This window comes from Macaca thibetana, chromosome 6 (assembly GCF_024542745.1).
Source record: "Macaca thibetana thibetana isolate TM-01 chromosome 6, ASM2454274v1, whole genome shotgun sequence".
Classification (NCBI taxonomy): Eukaryota; Metazoa; Chordata; class Mammalia; order Primates; family Cercopithecidae; genus Macaca; species Macaca thibetana.
Window position 1 is genome coordinate 159917563 of NC_065583.1, and position 23866 is coordinate 159941428.

The following is a 23866-nucleotide window of genomic DNA, read 5'->3' on the forward strand; positions in this document are numbered from 1 at the left end:
CCAAAATCAAAACCCGAATGGGCCTTTTATTCCCTTTTTCAAAAATAATAAGTGAGCACAATTCTGCAGTCATATATTGCACAATGGAGAGTCAAAGCCCTTTTCTTCCTCTCTCAGAAGAAAGAACAGATGCATTCATTGACTGATAGCAAGCTCTTAGCCAGAGCTGCTGGGATTTGGTCTGAAAGTTTCTCTAAGTTCTACATGCAGTTTCTAATCTGTGGTTAATTTTTTAAAAGTTGTGCTTTGAAAATTAGATCCATCGAAGACAAGTGTGAAACAAGAGAATAGAAGTAGGTTTTAAAGGTATTTTGGAATAAAAGGATACGGAGAACTGTAGTTATTATTTCTTACCATCAGTGGTGTACCTACATAAAAAATTATGCGTTTTAAAAAAGTCTCATGCTGAACACTTAAGGGTCACTCTTTTCTCTCAGAGTCCATCTAAAGTAAGTACATGCCTAGAATGTAAGTTCAAGGGACGAGCCCTATAGGAAATTGATGTGGATCTTCAGGACAGCAACAGATATATTTCTTGAGGCATTAGAAGTAAAGTGATGGCCGGGCGCAGTGGCTTATGCCTGTAATGCCAGCACTATGGGAGGCTGAGGCAGGCAGGTCACCTGAGGTCAGGAGTTCAAGACCAGCCTAGGCAACATGGTGAAACCCTGTCTCTACTAAAAACACAAAAATTAGCCGGGCATGGTGGCAGGCACCTATATTCCCAGCTACTTGGGAGGCTGAGGCAGGAGAATCACTTGAACCCAGGAGGCGGAGGTTGCAGTGAGCCAAGATGGTGCCACTGTATTCCAGCCTGGGTGACAGAGCGAGGCTCCATCTAAAAAAAATAAATACATAAAAGGAAACAAGAGGTGCATATCATATCCTAGCTGCTCCGTTGACGATGGTGATGCATTTTCAGACCAGTTCCTGATTGCGTATTCCTTTCACAGGTAACAGGTCCTCCTTCAATTCAGATTTGTTGAGTCAAAACATAGAAAACTCGGGGATGCAGGATTTTGTGGGTCTGGCAGCAGTGGACATTAGGTAACTTATAAATGACTTAATACTCAGGACTCCCTAAGTGAAAGGTACTCAACGTTATATTTTCTTATAATTTATAACTTTTATTGTTTAGGATTGTTTTGACATTCCTTTAAGTTAGTGTATGACAATCTGATTGAACATGAGTTCAATCACCCATTTTTCATTATTTTGGGGCTACTTCATCCTTGCTTAATTGAAAGTGTTTCCCGTGGCAGTGCCTTGGGCCTACACAGCTGCTTGATAACAAATGAAAGGTAAAACTCTGATGGTTTTATCAGTGTTTTCAGATTCTCATAACCCCAAGTTTATTAGGTTTGATTAGTTAGCAGATCCTGAGTTATTATGGATTTGAAATGAGTGAAGTTCATTTATAAATATGTAAAATAACCAGGCTAGAATAATTGTTACCTAATAACATACTTGCTTCAATAAGTTTAAATTATAAAAGAAAAAATGATTAGTAGTTAACATTTCTCTTAACTCATCCTGTCCTGTGTTGCAGTTATATGAATATAATTAAGATTTTGCAGGTGGTTAGAAATCTACTTCCCTTGTTATTTATTTATTTATAGTCCCCAAACATTGGTACGTGTAGTCATATTTGCCTAGTAGCATTTATAAAATAACTTAAATTTTCCCCTAATTTTAAAGGTAATACAGTGCTAAGTTAGGAAATCAAAAAGAAAGGAAATTACACAGAAGAATACCCAAATCACTTAGAGACCCATCACCTAGAAATTAAACTCACATTCCAATTTTTAATTTTATTTTCTTGCAGTCTTTTTGTAGAATTACAAGTGTTTGTTCATTTGTCCATCCTTTCAACAAATATTTATTGAGTACCTTTATTGCCAGACCATCTTCTGAGCATTTGTGAAAGGAAAAAATGTAAAAACAGGCCAGGTGTGGTGGCTCATGCTTGTATTCCCAGCACTTTGGGAGGCTGAGGTGAGCAGATTGCCTGAGCTCTGGAGTTCGAGACCAGCCTGGCCAACATGGTGAAACCCTGTCTCTACTAAAATACTAAAACATAGCTCAGCGTGGTGGTGGGCGCCTATAGTCCCAGGTACTTGGGAGGCTGAGGCAGGAGAATTGCTTGAGCCCGGGAGATAGAGGTTGCAGTGAGCCAAGATTGCACCACTGCACTCCAGCCTGGGTAACAGAGCTGGGCTCTTGTCTTAAAAATAAAAATAAAGAAAAAAATAAATAGACAAACAACCCTCTCCTTGTAGAGTTTATATTCTAGTGAGTGAGTCAGAAAATAATTACTGCAATATATAATGTTAGATGGTGAACTGGGTTTAGTGGCAACTAAAGCAGGAGAGGGAGTAGGGAGTGGTGAGGGACCAGGGAGAGTCCAGTTTGTAATATGGTGCTCAGGAAAGACGTCACTGAAGATTTTTGAGCAAGAACTTGAAGGAGGTGAGGTTGCAGATCGCATCTGTATGAGGAGCTTCAAGGTGGCAGGAACGAGGAGCGCAAAGGCCCCAAGACCGGGGCTTGTGTGAGGATGACCGTTGTGTTATATCAGTAAGTTTTATTTTGTTGTCTGTGGTATGTAGCCGTAGTGACTGGGACCAGTGGAATCTTATGTAGCCAATAAAGATGATGTTGTAGAAGAATATATAGGGACATGAAAGATCATCCTTTATTGTTAATTTTGTATCAAAAATTGTATTTTTTTTTTTGAGACGGAGTCTTGCTCTGTTACCCAGGCTGGAGTGCAGTAGCGCGATCTCGGCTCACTGCAAGCTCTGAGGCCTCCCGGGTTCATGCCATTCTCCTGCCTCAGCCTCCCGAGTAGCTGGGACTAAAGGCGCCCGCCACCACACCCAGCTAATTTTTGTATTTTTAGTAGAGACGGGGTTTCACCGTGTTAGCCAGGATGGTCTCGATCTCCTGACCTCGTGATCCGCCTGCCCCAGCCTCCCAAAGTACTGGGATTATAGGCGTGAGCCACCGCACCCGGCCTCAAAAATTGTAGATTTGAAGTAAGCACAGTGACTTATATGCGCAGTACATCACAATTGTATGTTGGTACATAAATGTAGTTATCTCAGGGTGAGGGGAATATAAGTGTTTTTTATTTTCCTGATTTTGTTCACCCTTATTACATTATTTTTCTATAACGAACATTCTTTTATCAAGAGGAGAAACAAAAGACATTCAATGAAAAAGAGCATGTCCCCGCAGGAAGGGTGAATGTGGGGAGGTGGCACTCAGCACTCCGCAAGCAGGAGCACCTGGCATTTAGTTCACCCGGGTGCCCAGGGCTCTGGCTCCCAAGCTGCTGTGGAGAGGCAGGCGCTGGTTACAGGAGAGAGACTGGCATGGCCCAGTCATAGGAATCCAAGGTCATGGACAAAGTCCGGAGAAGTAAGCGAGGCTCAACGGAGAGGTTCCAGCCTCGGAAATGTCAGCATCATTCCAGGTGGGGCCCAGCCCGGCCGAGTGTCTTTTGACACAAAGTCTCATGGAATTGGGGTGAAGAAAAATGATTAATTTCCGAGGTCAGGTGAGATCAAAGTTCTTAAAATCTTGCTTTCTGAGGCTCAGAGGCAAGCTCAAAGCCGAGCCTCCAGGTACAAGTGACAGGGTTGAATGCGTATTCTGGTGACTTAGGTGTAAACCCAAAAATGTTTCAAGAGTTGGAAACTCTTTGTATCATCCAGAATAAGATTTAAATCTTATCCTTGTCATCTGAACTGTAGTCTTTGGACAATATGAACAAGAGAGAATTCGAGAGAATATCGTGTTCTCTTTCAACAACCTATCCCTGGGTTCTGTTGGTGGGCAGGTCTGTCTGTCGGCTTACCTATATATGTTCCTTAGGCACATGTTAGTGATCATATTGAATATATTGAATGTTATTTATAATATATATGTAAGTTGTAAAACGTAATAAAATGAATATACATGAACCTATCATCCAATCGGGACTGACACAGTTGCTCCCCCCGCAACCCCATCCTGCTGCCTGCCAGAAGCAAGCATGGTCCTGAAATTTGTGCTCCTCATTCATTTGCTTTTCAAAAAAAAAAAACCCACTTATATTTAAATGAAATATGAATATTCATATATTTAAACAAAATCTAAATATATTTAAACAATCTAATCTAAATATTTATATATTTAAACAAGGCATAAATGTTTATATATTTGAACAAAATATATATACTTAAAATATAAATATATATTTAAACAAAGTATGAATATTTATATTTAAATCACATGCATGTATCCCTAAATAAAGTTTTTGTTTTTGAGGTATATCAAAATGGTACCATATTTGTGTGCTCTTCTAGGACTAGTTTTTTTTTTTGTTTTTACGCATTTTTAAAAAGATCAGTTGTGTTGCTGTGTATAGTCGTGGTTCATTCATTTTTTGTGGCTGTACAGTATTCCATCATGTGACTGTATCACGACTTATTTATCTGCTCTTCTTTCACTGAATTTGGATTTTTTTTTCCATAGTGCCTACTGTTTCTGTTTCTGAGTTTACTATAGGGCAGTACAAATGGTCATTTAAAGGAAAAAGGTAAATGCCTAATGCATAAAGCGAACAGCTCCCAAAGCCAGAATGTTGTATATTTGAAAGGTTGTGTAAAATTTATACCAATCCATGGGCTGTGACTCCTAGCATGGAAATATTCTTTCGAGTTCTTGGGAGGTTTTTTTGTCTTTAGCCTGTGCATGCTCAGCCCTGTTCTAGGGCTGGCTGCCACTAGAGGGGGTGTGAGCGATGGGACATCTGTTTCAGAGAAGCTAAGAATAGTTTGGCTATTGCAGAAACCCAACCGTGTGGCTTGAAAGTGTGATTAGTACCTACACATTTCAGCAGGGCAAAAACATTAGTATTGTTCTAGTTACAAGAAGAAAGTCCAATGAAAGGTTACTTCTATACCTGTACCTGTGTGCACAGGTATGCATGGATACTCATATATTGTTAGAGTAGTAGGGGGAGTGAAAAAAGTTAACAGGGACTAACTAAGAGAAGTGATTGAAAGATGGATCGATGGAGAATACAGTAGAGTAAGTGTGGGTGGGCAGGAAATTCACAAATGAATGACATGAATCAATGACAAATGGTTGTGCTTTTTAGTTGACAAACAAGCTAAGCGTCTGTGAGGTCTCTAAGAACTAAATGGTACTTTGAGCTCATGACCCTTTTACTGTTTGTTTCTATCCACTGTCTTATATAAAGTCTTTTGGATGTTGTTTATCGTGTGCTCTCCAAAGTCTTTCCTTCCCCCCTTGCTCTTTGACTTAGTCTTTTGACTTAGTATTTTCCTTTTCTTGAGGACTCCAAATCACCTTGAATTGTGAATCCTAGAAAATAGCTTAATTTGCAAGTGATTGTGTGGAAAGAGGGGGTATTAGTGAGTTGTTGGTTCCCAGGTATAAATTGACCTATTAAATATTGAGGGCAAAGGTTCCTGCTTGTTAGAAGAGTGTACAAGAGCAGTGGCTGCTAAAGAATGTCTTCCACACCATTGTGTGTTTGGGGCAGGCTGAATAATCCCATCCTCACCAAAGAAGTCCATACCGTAACTCAGAACCTGTGAATACGTGACCTCAGATGGCCGGAGGGACTTTGAAGATGGGATTGAGGATCTTGAGATGGGTGGATGATCCTGGAGTGTCCAGGTAGCCCCATGTCATCACAAAGGTTCTTTTAAGAAGGAGGCAGGTCAAAGAGAGACAATGCGAGGCTGCAGGTTGTGACTGTGGAGCAAGGGACCACGAGTCAAGGAAAACAGGAGGCCTCTAGAAGCTGGAAGAAGCCAGGAGACACCATCTCCCCCAGAGTCTCTGAAAGGAATGCATCCCAGCCAACCCAGATGAGAGTCTGCCACCAGAACTGCAAGATGATGAATTTTTGTGGTTTCCAGACACTAAAGTTGTAATTTGTTACAACAGGAATAGGAAACTAGTCTAGTATTTCTTACGATGTGAAAGAACCAGCTTTGATTTGGAAATGTAGAGGGCAGTTTTTCCAACTCATGTCTCCATCTGTAAAAGGAATGAAGTTTGACCCTGATTTGTGGGAGAGCTTATACTGAAACAAGGAGGGCTAGAGTGAGATGGGGTGGTGACATTATTGGGAGGGAGCCAAGAATGGGCCTGGGAGAATGTCCTCACTGGGCAGGTAGAAATAAGAGAGTTTGAAAAAGTAACCAACATGGCCGAGGTAGTCAAGAAGAGTCATGAAGATGCCATGCTTGGAAGCCAGGGACAAGGAGGCAGCATTCACTGGGTTGTAAGAGTACTAGGGAAAGTCACTGGATCGTATAAAAATGTTTTTGGAGGCCTTTATAAACAGTTATCCATGGTTTTTGTTTATGTGTATGGAGGAGGAGGGGAAGGAGCTTTTTAGGAGTAAAAAACCAAATTCAAGGGCCTGAGGATGAGATGAGGGCTGAGAAAATGGAGGTAGGTAATGTGAATCACAGATTGGAAAATATTGCTGGTAAATGAATGGAGAAAAATGAAACAGTGACCGGGAAAAGGAGTAGCATGGTTTTTGTTGTTATTTTTTAAAATTGTGATAAAATGCATATAACATAAAATTTACCCTGAGCATCATTTTGTACATTCACAAGGTGGTGCAACCATCACCACTGTCTAGTTCCAGAACATTTCCATTACCCCAAAAGGAAACCTGTAACCATTAAGCAGTCAATTCCCATATCCTCCTCCCTCCCAGTCCTGACAACTGCTGCTTCCCCCTCTATGGATTTGCCCTATTCTGGATATTTCATATAAATGGAATCATACGACATATGACTTAGCATAATATCTTCAAGGTTGATTCATGTTATAGCTCTTATCAGCACTCCGTTCCTTTCCATGGCTGAATACTATTCCATCGTTTGGATAGACCACATTTTGCTTTGTCATCAGTTGATGGACATTCAAGTTGTTCCTGTCTTTTGATTATTCTGAGTAGGCAGCAGTTTGGTTTTATCTTGTTTGGTTTTGTTTTCAAAATAGAGAGAGCTGACTCTGTAGGTGAAGGAAGAAGCATGCAGCAGGGCTGGATGGCTTTTGTCCACCAGGCAGTGTTTTCTGCATGCAGCCCGGCAGCTTGCAGGAGAGTCTGATCTGCCACAAGGGGGCAGAGTTATGTCTGGGGGCCAGGTGGACTGGGCAGATGATGGGCGTGGCTCACCATCCTAAATCTCTATTGGAAAATTGAAGATAGTATTAAGTAACTGCAGATGCTGGAATGGTAGCTGGGGAAGTTGAATTCTAGGCACCATTGGTACTTCCAGCACTGAGAGCACTGCTTCTAAGGGAGGAACCCAAGAATGTGCCCTTTATTTGACATTTAAATCATATTTCCTTTAACACCTTTTTTTTTTTTTTTTTTTTTTTTTAATTTTAAAGAGGAGGGACTATGCAGAAGGAAGGAAGTTGGCATTATTATTTAGAGGTATTTGGTAAAAAGAGGAAAAGTTACATGCTGTAGTATCATCACTGGGGTGTATTGCATTATTCCTCACGTGCTGTTTATTAGTTCTTTTGAAGGCTATTCTTACTTGTGCCTGTTTTTAATACCTGAACAACTGGGAGAGAGGACTTATAATCCTGCAGTCATTTGGCTTGTATTCTTGGAGAGTATTTTTAAACTATAACATTCAGAGCCATCTCATGTCACTTTAAAGCCCAAGAAGTACTTTCACTATTTACTTCTCCTGGACTACAGACCTCAGATTTTGCATCATATTTTCACGAACACAGAAAATACATGTTCTAGATTGCTTTTGATGTTTTCCTTATTTTGGGGGGTCACTTATTACAATATTTATTAAAATGAATGATATTTTCAATCGTGACTCAGGAGTCATCTGCTGTGGAATGAAAACTGAATTCCATAGCTTATTAAGCTGAACATCCTCAAGTCAGAACTGCTGTTTATGTTGAATAAATTGCACATTTCAATACCTTTTTCCCCTGAGGCTAAGTTTGGATGAAATCATCTTGCTTCCAAGGGCTTTTAATGGATGTATCATGCTTGGAATATGTAATGAAGACTCAGTAATTGAGAGAATGTCTAAATGGAACAGAAACTTGTATTTTTAAATTGAGAAATGTATCTGAAACTGATCTAGGGAGTCAAAGTAGGACTATCTCAAGTTTTTATTGAACAGGAGTAGAAAAGCCCATCCTTCTCCACAGTTTTACTTATATTAATATATGAGTGGTTCAATAAATACATAGGTGATTGAGATGGACCATTTCTACTTCCCTAGTAGAAGTAGGGGGGAAGTGATCCCGGTTTGAGGAGTTTGTTTGTGCTTTTTGTGTAGAGCACTTAGAAAGTTAGCTAGACATTGCTTATAAATTTGTCTTGTTCTTTAATCAAGGCATGACAGTCCTCCAACAGTGAAGGAATACACAGCTTGTAATAAATGAATTTCCTCAAACTGGTTAGAATATGGGATTGATAATTTAATCAACATCAGGAAGGTAGCTAAATTCAAGAGAAAGCTTTTCCTCTAAATACTGCCAACTGATTTCTGGAATTGAAAAAAAGCTCTTCTCTGGTAAGCAAGTGGTTTTGAGAAATAGGGTGAGGCCAGTGAGAAAATGATGAGGCTGCTTGGACAGGATTTTCAGCTCTGCTGCTGTCAGTAACACTGCTGGTACCCACTACCTAGATTTTGCATGGCCTCTTGGCCTGGGATTCACTTGATTTTAGTCTGCTCAGGCAGCCATAACAGAATACCATAGATTGGGTGACTTAAATGACAGGTATTTATTTCTCACAATTCTGCTAAGCAGTCCTGATCGCCCTCCCCTCACTACCTTGGTGTCTGATTGATTATGGCTCCTCATTTATGTTATAGGAGGAGAGGATCCAGACAAAATAATAAGGTGGACCTGTGTAAAATATTTTCAGTCAAGACGGTTATAACACAGTATTCTGAAGATCCTTTACATTTTTCTTAATCAGCTATTCATGGGGAACCAAACAGAAACCAGATTAATGAGTACATTATGACTCCCTCATTTGTTGTACTTTTCTTTTTATTGCATAAGGACTGAATATGGCCAGGTATGTCTGGGTTACAGTAAACAAGCATAAAATCTCAGTGTCATACAATGCACATTTATTTATTGCTTATGTTTCTGTGGATCAGCTGGGATTCAGCTAGTTTAGGCTGGACTTGGCTTTAAGATTTGGGTTGCGTCCAAGCTTACTCCACAGTCTTTCAGCCTCATTGGACCAGAGGCAACTTAAAGTGTGTTATTCTCATGGACAAAGGCAGGAGGGGCATAAGAGCACAAACCCAGTAACTCAGGCACATTTTACGCCTTCGCCTGCTGATAACCAGGAGGCCTAGGCAAGTTACATGACCAAGTCCAAAGCCAAGACGGGAAAAATACCTTTGGCCACACAAGGCCATGGTGAGGGTATGGACGTCTAACACTTCTATAAGAGAGTAAAGAACTGAGTCTTATAATTTAATCTGGTATTAATTTTTTTACATTATTAGGTAGGAATTCTTTATTTCATAGAGTTGTGTATTTTTATTTTGTATTTAGTGTCTTTCAAAGCTCTTCAGAATAGTTTTTGATGTGTCGATATACATATTTATGTACTTATAGGATATAACCTTGTAAGTCCAATCTCCCCATTTATTTTTAAAGATGGCTACTTTACCTTTTTCTAACCCTCAGTGTTTTGTTTGTGTTGCTTGAATTTTTTTTTAACCATAATTGTTAATTTTATCCAGCATTAATTTCAAAGAATTTATTCAATACCTGATTATTTCTCCCTCTTTCAAAATCAGAACAGTTTTACCCACTAATAATGTGGGTGAAACCGTTTTACCCACAAATAATGTCAGATTATAAAATTATTGGCAGATTTGACGTTAAAGTGGTGTATGTGTGCATGCTCACATATTCAGAGCTAAAGGGGTTTGTAAAACTTGCCATTATATGACTCTGAACACATCGTGTACCTTTATATTTATAGAAGGACCTCATTGTACACATTGAAAGGGGATCTTGGAAGAGTCAGATATATTCTTTGGCAAAATCTCCCACCTGTTTCTGCAGCCTAAATCAATGCTGCTGAAACACTATCAGTTATTTATTTTTGGGTCATAAATTAAATTCTCATTGTTACTAATACTCATGGTTTTCAACAAAAGTTAAGAGCACCAACAGTTCCAGGCTCTGCGGGAAGATGGTTGAAATGGAGTGTAGAATGTACCAAAGGTTTTATTTTTATTTGGAAGAAACCAAATACGCCTGTTTTCTGTTCAGAAGTTCATTAGTCATCTATGTTTTCCCCAGATAAAATAGCTCCTATCTTGGGCCTGACGCTGAAATTCTTCCCTTGAATTTCTTGTGATATTTGTAATGGTATGAAACACTTTGGTTGTGAGTTGAGAAAGAAGGTGACATTTTCCACAGTCACCCTGTCGGTCTCTGACAAAGCTGCTATTTTAGATTCCTGCTTAAACTTTGGGGCCACCTTCCCTGTAGGTGTCTTGAGCTGTAGATTTCCACTATTTATTAGACACCCCCTCTGCAGAAGGCAGACCTGTAGCACGGTCCCTCACATTGCGTCGAGATTTTGTTGTATTTCCTTTGATGTCAGAACATGGGGAAAAGGTCTCTGATATCAGAGAGGTGGTAGAAATAACAAGAGAGTTGTCCATTTTTGGGCTTTGAAGCTGTGGAAATCACCTTTAAAGTAATTCTAAAGAGATTCTGTTGCTATTTGCTCTACATAAAGAGAGAGTCTGTGCCACCAGAATAAAAATAGCTGTATTACATCATCATCTGAAGTTTTCATTGGTTCATCAGGCCACGAAGGGAACAAGTCCATGGTTATATTTAGATCGATTTCTGTTTTGCTCGTTGAAATGATGGTTCTAAGACAAAGCAAGAAAAAGGTAGGAGGGGGAGGGATGGCTGAAGAAGGCTACCACACTTACTTTGTACACACTGATTAGTATTTCAAAATTGGAATCTGGCACCAATTTTTATTTGTATTGAATCAGCACCCTATTTTATTCCTGTTTTCTAACCACCTGTTATAAGTATAGGGTCTCCTATTTATACTCTCAAAGCGTCTTTGGGGCAACATGTTGCTTCTAATGACTTCCTCTTTTCTAAAGTCACATGTTTATCTCAAGAATATAAAATTTTGACCCAGTGCATTGGCTTATGCCTGTAATCCCAACACATTGGGAGGCCAAGGCAGGAGGATGGCTTGAGGCCAGGAGTCCCAGACCAGCCTGGGCAACATAACAAGACCAAGTTGCTACAAAAAATGAAAAATTAGCTGGGCATGGTGGTGCAGCACGCCTGTGGTTCCAGCTGCTTAGGAGGCTGAGGTGGGAGGATCACTCAAGCCCAGGAATCTGAGGCTGCAGTGATCTGTGTTCATGTCAGTGTACTCCAGCCTAGGCAATACAGAGAGACCCTGTATAAGGAAAAAAAAAAGAATATAAAATTTCAAGATTTGTGCAGTGGAAAAACAGATTTACCAAAGGAAATTGTTTTCTTTTTCGTATTTGTTTCTTTCTTGGGATTTCAATCATTGTATCTCACCTCTTTGCTTTTTATGACTGGTGCAGGCATAAAATTGGGATGCTCTCACAGAAGGAGAAGGGGTTTAGCTCACATCTGCACAGCATGCTGCCTCTTGTAACCCAGCACTGCCTCCCGTCCAGCACGCCTTCTCCTTCCCTGGCTACCCGGAGTGACTGTGCTCAGTGCCCTGGAGGAGAAGCATCCTGGACACGTGGAACAGTGACTCTGACGAGCTCATTTACTCTTCTTTCTGAGGAAGCTTCTGTGCTGACAGCAGACAGAAACACCCTCGGTCTAGCATAAATAAAGGAGGAATTATTATTTGGACTTGGGGCATCTTATGGAAGCTGAGAGAAAGAAATGCTAGGAACAGGAACTAAGATGTTCCTAGGAACAGAAGCAACTTAAAGCCTCCCAGGAATCAAAGGAAGCTGACAGGGAACTTGGAGTCAAGTGAGGGGCACCCAGGGAAGGGGAAGATAGTGGACAATGCTGCTGCTGCTGCTGATAAACTGTGAATTAACTGTCCTCTCTTAGTGCTTAGTGTTTGCCAGACACTGTGCTGAATGCTTTCTGCATATTACCTAATTTATCCTCAAGACAATTCCATGAGGCAGGAATTAGCAGCCCCCTTTCAAAGTAAAGGACACCAAAGCTTTCTTAAGGGACTTGGCCGGACTGATGGGTTTCACTCCTGCCTGCCTCCCCTCTAACACCAATGGGCTTCACCTCAGCATTCTACCATATCCCATATCAAACAGTACGTATCTTTCCCCAGCACATAGCTTCTTAAACAGTATTTAGCTCTTAAATACTCTAAACAGTTAAACAGCTCTTAAACAATACTTAGGAAAATAAAGGTATGGTTAGGAATTTAAAACAAGAATTTTAAAATGTTTTCATCACATTGCTAGAATGGGGAAACACGCAGAATGTTGGTATCCTCAGTATTTGAGGATTGGAGCTGGCAGAGCTCGTGGGGGGACCCGAGCTGGAAGTAGCCCTGATTCCCAGGACTCTCCACCTGCTGGAGGGGAGAGCTGTGCTTTTGCAACTGAAATGTGTTGCTTTGCTGTTGTTCAAAACTTATTTTTAATTGATTTGAAGCTTGCTTTCCTTGCAAAAAATAAGGCTGTATTTTTAGTAAAATATATTTTCATATGTCGTCACATAAGCTAATTATTTTCTTGGCATACATTTTGTTCCTACTTGTAAAAGAGTAAAACCTTAGGAGATAATGTGGCCCCAGTGGAAGAAACTTTGGAGTCTGAACAAAGCAGTTCAGTGTTCTAGGCCTCATTTTGCTTTTTGGCTAAAACAAAGTGAGTAGGCTTATTATAAAGCTGTGGTCATCAAGACAGTGCAGTAAATAGATCAGTGGAACAAAGTAGAGAGTCCAGAAATAGGCATATGCATGCATGACAGCTAATTTCCAACAAAGGTTCAAAGGCAGCTCATTGGTAAAAGGATGGATCACCTTTCCAACTAATAGTTCTAGGAAAATTAAATGCCCATATGCAAAAATATGAACTTTGCTCCATCTCTTGTACCACATGCAGAAATTAACTCAAAAGGGAACATGGGCCTAAATGTAAACCTAAATCCATAAACTCCTGGAAGAAAACACAGCTGAAAGTCTTCATAACCCCAGGTTGGGGAAAGATTTCTTAGATACAGTATTATTGTGATGATCCACAAAAGAAAAATTTGATAGACTGGACTTGATCAAGATGAAAAACCTTTGCTGTTTAACTGACATAGCTAAGGGAATGAAAAGTCAAGGCACAGATTGGGAGAAAATATTTGCAGATCATATATCCAATAAAAGACTTTTTTTCCAGAATGTATAAAGAACTGTTAACACTTGGCAATAGGGTGGGTGTGGTGGCTCACGCCTGTGATCCCGGCACTTTGGGAAGCCGATGCAGGCCAATTACCTGAGGTCAGGAGTTTGAGACCAGCCTGGCCAACGTGGCAAAACCCCGTCTCTACTAAAAGTACAAAAATTAGCCAGGTGTGGTGGTGGGCGCCTGTAATCCCAGCTACTCAGGAGGCTGAGGCAGGAGAATCTCTTGAACCCAGGAGGTGGAGGTTGCAGTGAGCCAAGATGGCGCCACTGCACTCCAGTCTGGGTGACAGAGCGAGACTCTGTCTCAAGAAACAACCAACTTGGCAATAAACCCGTAAAAAGTCCAAAAGATTTAAACACATACTTCAACAAAGAAAATAAACACATAAAAAGATGCTTAACATCATTAGTCAGTGTAAGTGGCAAATTATAACCACAATAAGATACCACTACGCCTATTTGAATGGATGAAATGGAAAAAAATCTGGCCATACCAAGTGTGTTAGTGAGGATGTGGAGTGATTGGAACTCTTCTTATATATTGCTGGAGAGAATGACTATAAAATGGTATAACCATTTTCTCAAACAGTTGGGCAGTTTATTTATTTATTTTTTTGAGATACTGTCTCGCCCTGTCACCTAGGCTGGAGTGCAATGGCGCGATCTCAGTTCACTGCAACCTCTGCCTCCTGGGTTCGATTCTTCTGCCTCAGCCTCCCAAGTAGCTGGGATTACAGGTGTGTACCACCACACCCAGCTAATTTTTGTATTTTTAGTAGAGATGGGGTTTCACCTTGTTGGCTAGGCTGGTCTGGAACTCCTCACCTTAAGTGATCAGCCCGCCTCGGCCTCCCAAAGTGCTGGGATTATAGGCATGAGCCAGTTTGGCAGTTTTTTAAAAAAGATAAATATACAACTACCATGTGATTTAGCAACTTCCTCTCTTAGATAGTTAGCTAAGAGAAATGAAAACATGTCCACATGTAAATGTTCATGGCAGCTTTATTTGTAATAGCCAAAACTATCTGTCAGCGGGTGTGAGTGCGTAAATAAATTGTGATATATCCATATGATGGAATACTGCTCAACAATAAAAGTGAGTGAATTATTGATACAACTCAAGTAACATGAAAGAACCTCAAGATAATTATGCTGGATAAAAGAAGCCAGACAAAAAAGGGAACATCCTGTATGATTCCGTTTGTATGAAATTCTAAAAGTGCAAACTAATCTACAGCGACAAAGCAGACCAGTTCTTGTCTTGGAAGGGAAGGAGTGGTGCAGGGAAGCATTAAAAGGGGTACCAGAAAACTAGGGGAGGTGATGGTGGTGTTGGTTATATTGATTTTATTGCTGGATTCATGGCTGTATACCAATGTCAAAAGTTATCAAATGTTAAACCTTATGGATGGTTTGTTGTAGGTCAGTTATACATCAATAAAGCTGTTTAAAATAAAAGCAAATCCAGTGATGAGCACTAATACATGAATGAAAGCACCATAGAGGTAGTGGCTGTTCTGTTAACAAGTCAGTAGGCATTTCATGGAACTGTCTGCAGCTAATTCCAGAGCTAGTTCTGACATCCTTTCACATTGCTGAGACATCCCCTTTGACTTTTGAGGGTAATGTATTACATTTATTTATTTAATTTTTCTTTAAAGATGCCTTATCGATTCCTGATACACAGATGGACAAGTGTAGACCTGGATTATGAGCTGTGTTTACTTAGGGATGGCTCTGGGCTGCAATGTTTGTATGTCATAAAAACAGAGACTGCAGTGGGGTGGTTGGTTGGAGGAAAACAGGTTCTGTTGTCTATGGTTGCTTGGAGGAAAACAGGTCTATGACTATCAAAAGCCCTGTCACTTGCTACTGTTGTATACAGATAAGCAAATGACACATATACATGCTGTAACCTCCCCTCAGCTGAGAAGCCTTCAGGCAGAAGTCAGGTGGGGTATTGTTTTTGTTTTTCCCTAGAAAACCCCACCTTAAAAGTTCCTGCCTTTACTAATCTGTGGTGACAGAGAGAGCAGTGGTGGCCTGAGGCTGCAGAGGGGCCTGAGATGAGGAGGGTGAGCGGGTATATTTATAGTGGCTGTTGGAAATGTTCCACATCTTAGTAGTGGTGGTGGTTTTAAGGGTGTAAATATCTTTCAAAATTCACCAACTTTCCTGCTTTAAATGTAGACAGTTTATTCTCTATCACATCTACCGAAATAAAGTTATTTTTCAGACTCCATGCCTTTCTGCCCTCAGCCTTAGAACATAGTGGCCCCTGAACACAAGTATTAATAAAATAAACACATTATTGCCTCCTGTGTAATTTCTCTTAGGAAACAAGACTAAAACCTCTCATTTAGTTGTTTCAACCATAGATGTAGAGATTAGGTTTTATTTTAAAACCTGGATGTTATTTCTTTCTATCTGTATTTTTTTCTTTCTTTCTTTCTTTTTTTTTGAGGTGGAGTCTCACTCTGTTGCCCAGGCTAAAGTTCAGTGGCATGATCTCAGCTCACTGTAACCTTTGCCTCCTGGGTTCAAGGGATTCTCCTGCCTCAGCCTCCCGAGTAGCTGGGATTACAGGTGCCCGCCACTGCGCCCAGCTGATTTTTGTATTTTTAGTAGAGACAGGGTTTCACCATATTGGCCAGGCTGGTTTCGAACTTCTGACCTTGTGATCCGCCCACCTCTGCCTCCCAAAGTGCTGAGATTACAGGCATGAGCCACCGCACCCATCTTCTATCTGTATTTCTAAGAGCAAAGTCAAATGTGAAATTGAGGCAGTTTGTTTTAGTGAATTATCTTAGTCCATTTGGGCTGCAGTAACAAAATACCTTAGACTGGGTAATTTATAAACAATGCAAATCTATTGCTTACTGTTCTGGAGGCTGGGAAATCCAAGATCAAGGCACTGACAGTCAGTTGCGGGTTCTGCCCTCATGATTGAATCACTTCCCCAAAGACCCTGTCTTTTGGTACTAACACATTGGATATTCAGTTCTAACATGAATTTTGGAGGGACACATACATTCATTCAGACCATAGTACTAGTTAAATATGACAAGAAGTGTGATTATTTGTTGTGTTTCCTGAAATGAGTAAGGTCTGGGGCAGTGTGGTGACCAAGGTGGGATTCCTTCTGGAATCTCTCAAGCATAGTGACGGTGCTGGTACATAATAAGTACTTGTTTACCTGTCAATTGACTGAATCCATGCTTTTCCCCTCTCTAGTTGGCCTGAATAACCCATTAGACAACTATTCTACTCCCCAGTCCCCATGATTAACATAGACATAGTGGAAAAGATGCATGGGAGAAATTAGCCAGCCACTGAACACGTCTTCATGATATGTCTCTCTCTCCTCTTCTTGCTGCCTTCGGTGCTTAGGTCCTTAGGAGGCCTGTGGCTGGTGTGAGGGAGACCTGTCGTTTCCTGTTTGGTTCTTCTGGGATGGGTGAGCTGATGCATGTGGAGCGCCCAGCACCCGTGTTAGGATGGAACAGGCACCGTGTTCTCTTCTCCTTCCTGTCCCTTTTATATAATCATCTGTTCATTCCAAATTACTCACTACCAAGTCTACATTTTTCCCAGATTGGATTTTCTTACAGTGGTGAAGTGAATCATTCACTGGTATATGTGTGAATTTTCAGAATCAGAGAGTTTGAGATTCTCAGTTTTTAAGATCCTTTCTATAATAATTGAATTCATGGTGGAAAGGAATCCATTACTTAGCCCTGCCCTGTGTTTGCAGAAGGGGGATATTCCTGTGTGACATTACCCCACTCGTCGCTTTATTAGTTATTGACTTGATCAATGATTCTGCTCAATAAACAAGGCTAATAAGGATAATTGATTTGCTGTTAGGCAATTTACAAGTCCTTCAACTGCATCAATAGGATAGAGATCATTGCCGTAGGAAATACAACTGCTGTATAAAAGCCTGTTTTATTGGTAGTTTTTAGCTGGGGAATCCAGGCTTGGATTAAGAAATTCACTTTGGCCAGACGTGGTGGCTCACGTCTGTAATCCCAGCACTTTGGGAGGCCGAGTTGGGTGGATCACCTGAGGTTGGGAGTTTGAGACCAGCCTGACCAACAAGGAGAAACCCCATCTCCACTAAAAATACAAAATTAGCTGGGCGTGGTGGCGTATGCCTGTATGCTCCCAGCTACTCGGGAGGCCAAGACAGGAGAATTGCTTGAACCCGGGAGGTGGAGGTTGCAGTGAGCCGAGATTGTGCCATTGCACTCCAGCCTAGGCAACAAGAGCGAAACTCCATCTCAAAAAAAAAAAAAAAAAAAAAGAAATTCACTTTGTATTCCTAGATCTCCATCAAAAAGGGTTCCAAAAGTACTGATTTTGAGAAATCTACTCACTGAGTGTCTGTATTCCTATCAGTAGCCAAATCCTTTGTCCTAACCAGAAAGCACTCAAGAATATAAATAAAATCATGGTAAGCTTTATATTTTAGAAGATTATTTTAACATGCACTTCCTTCAGGAGGAATTCTTATCTGTTCACTTAAAAATGTCATTTCCATTTTCTACACCAAGACAATATTTAAAAAGAAAAGTTATTTTAAAACATGTCATTCAATTCAGTTATATTTGATAAGTGCAGAATTGAGTCCCAGCATTATTTGACATCTAAACATCTGGTGAATAAACTACTCATTAATTTTTGACAGTTTCTCAAAACATGTTCAATGCTAGTCAAGGAAGTGATGACAGTGTCTCTTGACAGCGGCGTGAGATCTGCCCTTAGCAATAGTGAAGTCATATCAGGGCCCCGGTACGGGGACATTTGGCTTTCCTGGTGGTTGATTGGAAAGGACTGGGAGGCTCAGATGCAGCAGCAAGCATGGGACAGCTTGTGCAGGGAGCCAGGCGGGAGGAGAGTGCAGAGCAGGAGGAGATGAGGCTGGGCAAGGTGGGATCAGGGGCTGCGTTTTGACCTTTCCTTGTCTCCTGGCTCGCTCCGACTGACCGGGCCCGGGATTGCGAAACATGTTCTGGAAATTATTTCCAGAGGGCACACGTCCCTCTGGTGACAGCTTATTTCTGGATTCCCGGTGCAAATGCCTGGACTCTGATGACATTCAGGGGTGTGTTTCATGGCCCATCATCTGATTAGTCACTGAATTCTAAGGACTTTCCCTGCTGGCTTCGGGTCAGAGCACATGAGTGGAGGAGCAAAATAACTTGTTTATTTCCTCCAGGCTCCTCTGAACAGGCCATAAATGCAGGCCCTCCTTCCTCCCTCGGGTACCCCCCTTTATGGATGTACCTCCCCATGTGGAAGTGGAACACTCTGGCCTTTCACAGGGAAGTGGTCTCTAAATCAGAGCTCTTAGAGGTGCCTTTTACTGATGTCTGAGCTTCATGTCTGGAGAGATGACTTCAGTCACCTGAAAAATCTTGGAATGCAGAGTGAGTCTAACAGATTCCGACAGCCCAGCCTCAGTTTTACTTTGAATGCATCCCGGCACTCTGGGAGGCCAAGGTGGGTGGATCACGAGGTCAGGAGATTGAGACCATTCTGGCTAACACGGTGAAACCCCGTCTCTACTAACAATAAAAAATTAGCTGGGTGTGGTGGCGGGCACCTGTAGTCCCAGCTACTCAGGAGGCTGAGGCAGGAGAATGGCATGAACCCGGAAGGCGCAGCTTGCAGTGAGCCGAGATCGCACCACTGCACTCCCGCCTGGGTGACAGAGCGAGGCTCCATCTCAAAAAAATAAAAAAAATAAAAAAAATAAAAAATAAATAAATAAATAAATAAAAATAAGGATGTGTTTGTTCTTCTTAATGCTAAGGTTATGTCTGTGACTCCACTGGCAAGGTACATGGTGTCTCAGTAGGTCTGTGGTTACATTGAGAGGCAGGGACGTCGTGGTTAAGGCAGACTTGAGTTCGAATATGTGTGCCTTCCTGCGCACTCATCTTTAAAATGGGTGTAGTAACAGAAGCATCGCACAGAGCTTTGGGGAGGATTAAATGAGATCATGAATGTGTAGCATTTAATACAGTCTCTGACACGCGGGCTGCATTCCGTTCACTTTAGCGATCATCATTATCTGTTATCTTCGTTTTGTTTGAGAAGTCAAAGAGCCCCCGATTTGAAGCTCCTTCCAAGGGGAGCCAGGAGCGAGGACTAATCCTGCAGCTGCCCAGAGCAGTCACATCACAGGCGCCTTTTGTCCAAAGCCGTCTCTTCATTTTTCCCCCTGAGGTTGACTGGCTTGGTCTTCAGAGTCGGAGCCAGGCGTCATCTGCTCCCCGATTTAGCTGTGGCGGGTGGGGTGCGGTGGGGAGTTAGATTTCGGAGTCTCTTCCAAGACTGAGGGCTGCACTGCAGCTCTGGAAATCTTGGTCTGATTGGGAACCCTGCTTGACTTCAGTGTTTGACCTTGCAGACATCATTTCTCTTCTGCAGGTCACAGTAAAATGAAGGGACTGAGCTAAGCTGATCCTGAGTTCCTTCTGCCTCTGAAACTCTGACTCTGTGACTATACTGCAGAGCTGAGAATTCCTGTACCACGTGGGCTTTCTTTGCTGGATACTCACTCCCAAAGCCGTGGACCCCGCATGCAGGGCGAGACTGGTCCCAGGCAGGGATGCCACTGTTCGCCTGTGGGTGAAGGGCACTGCGTCTGAGAATGGTGCTGTGCTGCATGCTGCATGGTGCTGACCCTCTTTCTCCTGCCACCACGACATCCACGCCTCACTTCATCCTTTCCTTTGTTTTGGATGGGGCAGAGGCTTGCTCTGTCCCCAGGCTGGAGTGCAGTGGTGCAAACTCGGCTCACTGCAACTTCTGCCTCCTGGATTCAAGCGATTCTCGTGCCTCAGTCTCCCAAGTAGCTGGGATTGCAGAGGCCCACCATCACACCCAGTTAATTTTTGTGTTTTTAGTAGAGATAGGGTTTCGCTGTGTTGGCCAGACTGGCATCCTTTCCTTTAAAGAACTAACACCTTTGTTGGAATTGTGGCCAAATCCACACACCACACGCTCCCAGCGCCCTGGCTTTTAGCTGCTGCAGATGTTTGCCGCTGGCAGCTGTGCTGAGCCTCGGCAGCATCTCCAAGCAGTGGAGAGGAGTTGTTCCCAGGGTCGGTTCTGAGCCTCACGCCTGTGGTTTCAACCCAGTTCTGTTTCTAAACAGGTACCTGGCCTGGGGCAGGTTACCTTCAAAGCCTCATGTCTCCGCTTTTAATACATGAAAAATACAATTTAATTGGGAGTTTGCAGTGTGGATTAAAGCATACAGAAACCTATCATGGGCTTGGTGCAGGGCCTGGCCCTTGGTCAGGGCTCTGAGAACGGAGCAGCTCTTTGATCGCACAGCTGATGCACACAGACCCTCATCTTGGTCAGGGAGGAGGCAGGCAGGGCAAGATTGGTATGGGCTGGTCAGGGGAAGAGTAGAGAAGGGAAGTCAGCTGACACTGGACCTTTTGTGCGACCTCTCTGACGATGGGAGCTCTTGACATCCTGGGACTATGTTGACGTGAGGCATGGTGAAGAGCCATCCTCGGCCTTGGAGTATGTCTTCCCGACTCAGAGACCTCATCTCTGGCAGCTACCAAGAAAATTCATGTTGGAAAAACATCCTTTTAATCTGCCAGAATGCTCCTGCAAAACAGGAGTCTGAGATCTCAGGCATCCGTTGACTTTGGTGCCGTTGACACCTTGCACTGATTTTCAGTCTTTTGGCAGAAAATGTTCCCACTCCATGATAATTTGTGATTTTTCCATTTGAAACAATCTGGCACATCTGTGGAGTTAGTATTTCCTGTTGGATGGGATGAGGGAATAAATGTCAGCATGTCGAGAAAATGAAATGGGAGATGCATGTTTGTCCTGCGTGCTGGTATCTCTTGGTGTCTCTTTGGGCGAGGAGTTAGAGTGTGTTGACGTGTTGGCATGTCGGGGTCCAGGGGTGAACCGGGCTGGCGATTCCTGCTTGGTGAGGTGATCTGCTTTTGCTGACTAATGGTCCTGTCACTCTCCTTGCTGCTGTGACTGATCAGATTCCTCATATTCATAGACGTAAAGTTTGGGTTTTTATCAACACCATCCACCTTCAGAGCATTATTGTGAGAGCTTCTCTCTGGGAATGAATCAGTGTGGGCTTCCTGCTTTTAAGGCCACCTCTAGGAAGAGGCAGCGTTCTTTCTTTGTAAAAGCTGGCCTGGAAATTCTGGTCAGTCCTAGCATATTTGGATGGTCCATGCCAAGCCAGAGAAGTTGGTGGGAGTTTATCTCCTTCTTTCTTGGGGTAGAAGTGGAGATGTTTTCCCAAGGAGATAAAAGGACTGGTCAGATTCTTGCTTTCTGTGTTACTGTATGAGATTAGATCAGGCAGGTGCATGTGGCAGGTGTCTCCTCTGCCAACCCAAGGCAGCGTGCACATAGTAGCTCCAGCTCCCACTCTGTGAAGGCAGCGTGCACACAGTAGCTCCAGCTCCCACTCTGTGAGGGCAGCGTGCACACAGGAACCCCAGCTCCCACTCTGTGAAGGCAGCGTGCACACAGTAGCTCCAGCTCCCACTCTGTGAAGGCAGCGTGCACACAGGAACCCCAGCTCCCACTCTGTGAAGGCAGCGTGCACACAGGAGCTCCAGCTCCCCCTTTGTGAAGGTGGGGTGCATGCAGTGGCTCCAGCTCCCACTTTGTGAAGGGCTCTCTTCACATGCGGTATCCTGGAAATCAGTGAGTGAACTCAGAGTTTGCAAGAATTGACCCCAACTGAACAGCCTGGGAGTGAGCTGATGGAAAATCTGTATGTTTATAAAATATACAGCATAAAATATAAATATCTTTGAGAGAGAGAAAACAAGTGATATAAGCATTCTGGGTTGAAATCTAATTTATTAGAATTCCAGCTTCTCATAGCGGCTTCTCATTGCTCTTAGCAAAATGGGTCTGTAAGTATTGATTTATGTCTTCACTTGTTTAATGTCCAGCTTCCCCACCACTCTGGAAGCTCCATGAGGCAGACAGCATGTTTCTCTTATCTATCCCTGGACCACCAGGGCCTGCCTCTGTGCCTGGCACTTAATAAATGCTCGGTAAAAATGCTTGATGAATGAATGAGTGATTTGGTTTCTATTAAAGAGATCATTATTTACAGAAGAAGAAAAATGGCAGCGGAGACACTTCCTTTCAGAAGTTGGACAGGGATATACTGTCCATGAAGCAATCTCAGGTACTAAGTTTAATTTTGAGGGGGCTTCTACTCTTAGCAGATTAATAAGATAAAGGTGATGAGTCTTACGTGGAAAGTGGCTAGTGAAAACTCAGAAAAGGAACATGGCAGCTGGCTGGGACTGAAGTGTGAATGTTGATATGAGTACAGAAATATCTGGGCTACCCCTTCTGATTCATTCACACATTATCACATGATTGCCTTGGCCTCGATCATGTCAGCTGAAATAAGCATGGTAATCTCTCCTCTCTATCCACTCTATATGTCCCCGCTCTCCAGCCAGGCTGGATGAGTGTGGAGCCCTCTGCACTTCAGGGTGATAACCTTGGGAGCATCCTCTCTGGCCGGTGCACACTGCTGCAGGCAGTGGGATGGGTAACTTGCATCTCCGTTCTTAGAGTACATGTAGACAGTACAGTTCAAACAGTCAAAGCCTTAGCTACTCTGAACATACTCTGATGCTAGGTTGGTTCGTTGTTTGGTTTTTAGTGACAGGGTCTCGCTCTGTTACCCAGGTTGGAGTGCAGTGGTGTGATGATAGCTCCCAACTCGGCCTCCCAAAATGCTGGGATTGCAGGTGTGAGCCACCATGCCCGGCCAGGTTTTTTTGGTTGGTGAAATGTTCGTCATTGTAAATTGTGGATGTAGGGAAAATGTGTTATTTTTTTGGTTTCTCAGACCTCTCAAAGGACTTTCCAATGAAGGAGAATTTTCTGACTCACAAGTCTATGCCTTTCCAAAGTAGAAGCTGAGCTCAGTCCCCAGCCTCCCTGGAAGCTGGGGTGTAGACCTCTGACCTCACACTCCACCAACCAGATGTGTTCTTGCTACACTTTGCATGAGAAGCTGGCAATGAAAGAAGCAGGCTTAAAGCGATCTATTCTGGCAAGGACAGTGGTCGATACATCCACTTTCCAAAATAGCAGTGGTGAAGGCTCTAGGCTGCCCAGCCATCTGGGGCTGCAGCAGGCACTTCTACTGGTCTTTCTGGTAAAGTTCTGTGGTGTGATTTGGGTAACATTTATGACCCACTTGTGTTCTGGAGACAATGTGGGCTAGGCTTTTGTGAATTCCTTTTCCGCTTGAACCAGCCAGAGTCAGTCTGATTTGCCACCAGGAACCCTGGTGGGTACTGTGGGTCACTCAAGCTCTAGAGCCCATGAGAGTGTGAAGTACCACCATAATCACCTTGGGGC

At 42.6% G+C, this 23866-nt stretch overlaps 2 protein-coding genes across 21 annotated transcripts in view; one reads left to right on the forward strand and one right to left on the reverse strand.

Annotated features, from left to right (window-relative positions):
- Positions 1-23866, reverse strand: part of BASP1 (brain abundant membrane attached signal protein 1) — a 1209505-nt gene that overhangs the window by 709864 nt on the left and 475775 nt on the right. The window contains exon 1 of one of the 20 annotated variants that reach the window (XM_050794709.1): positions 5295-5299. The exons of the other annotated variants lie outside the window; for them this stretch is intronic. The gene's annotated coding sequence lies outside the window, so the exon portion shown is untranslated. Of the gene's footprint in view, positions 1-5294; positions 5300-23866 lie in introns of those variants that run through there. 20 annotated transcript variants of the gene reach the window in all.
- RETREG1 (reticulophagy regulator 1) overlaps positions 1-23866 on the forward strand; it is a 150483-nt gene that overhangs the window by 58178 nt on the left and 68439 nt on the right. The gene's annotated exons all lie outside the window — the stretch shown is intronic.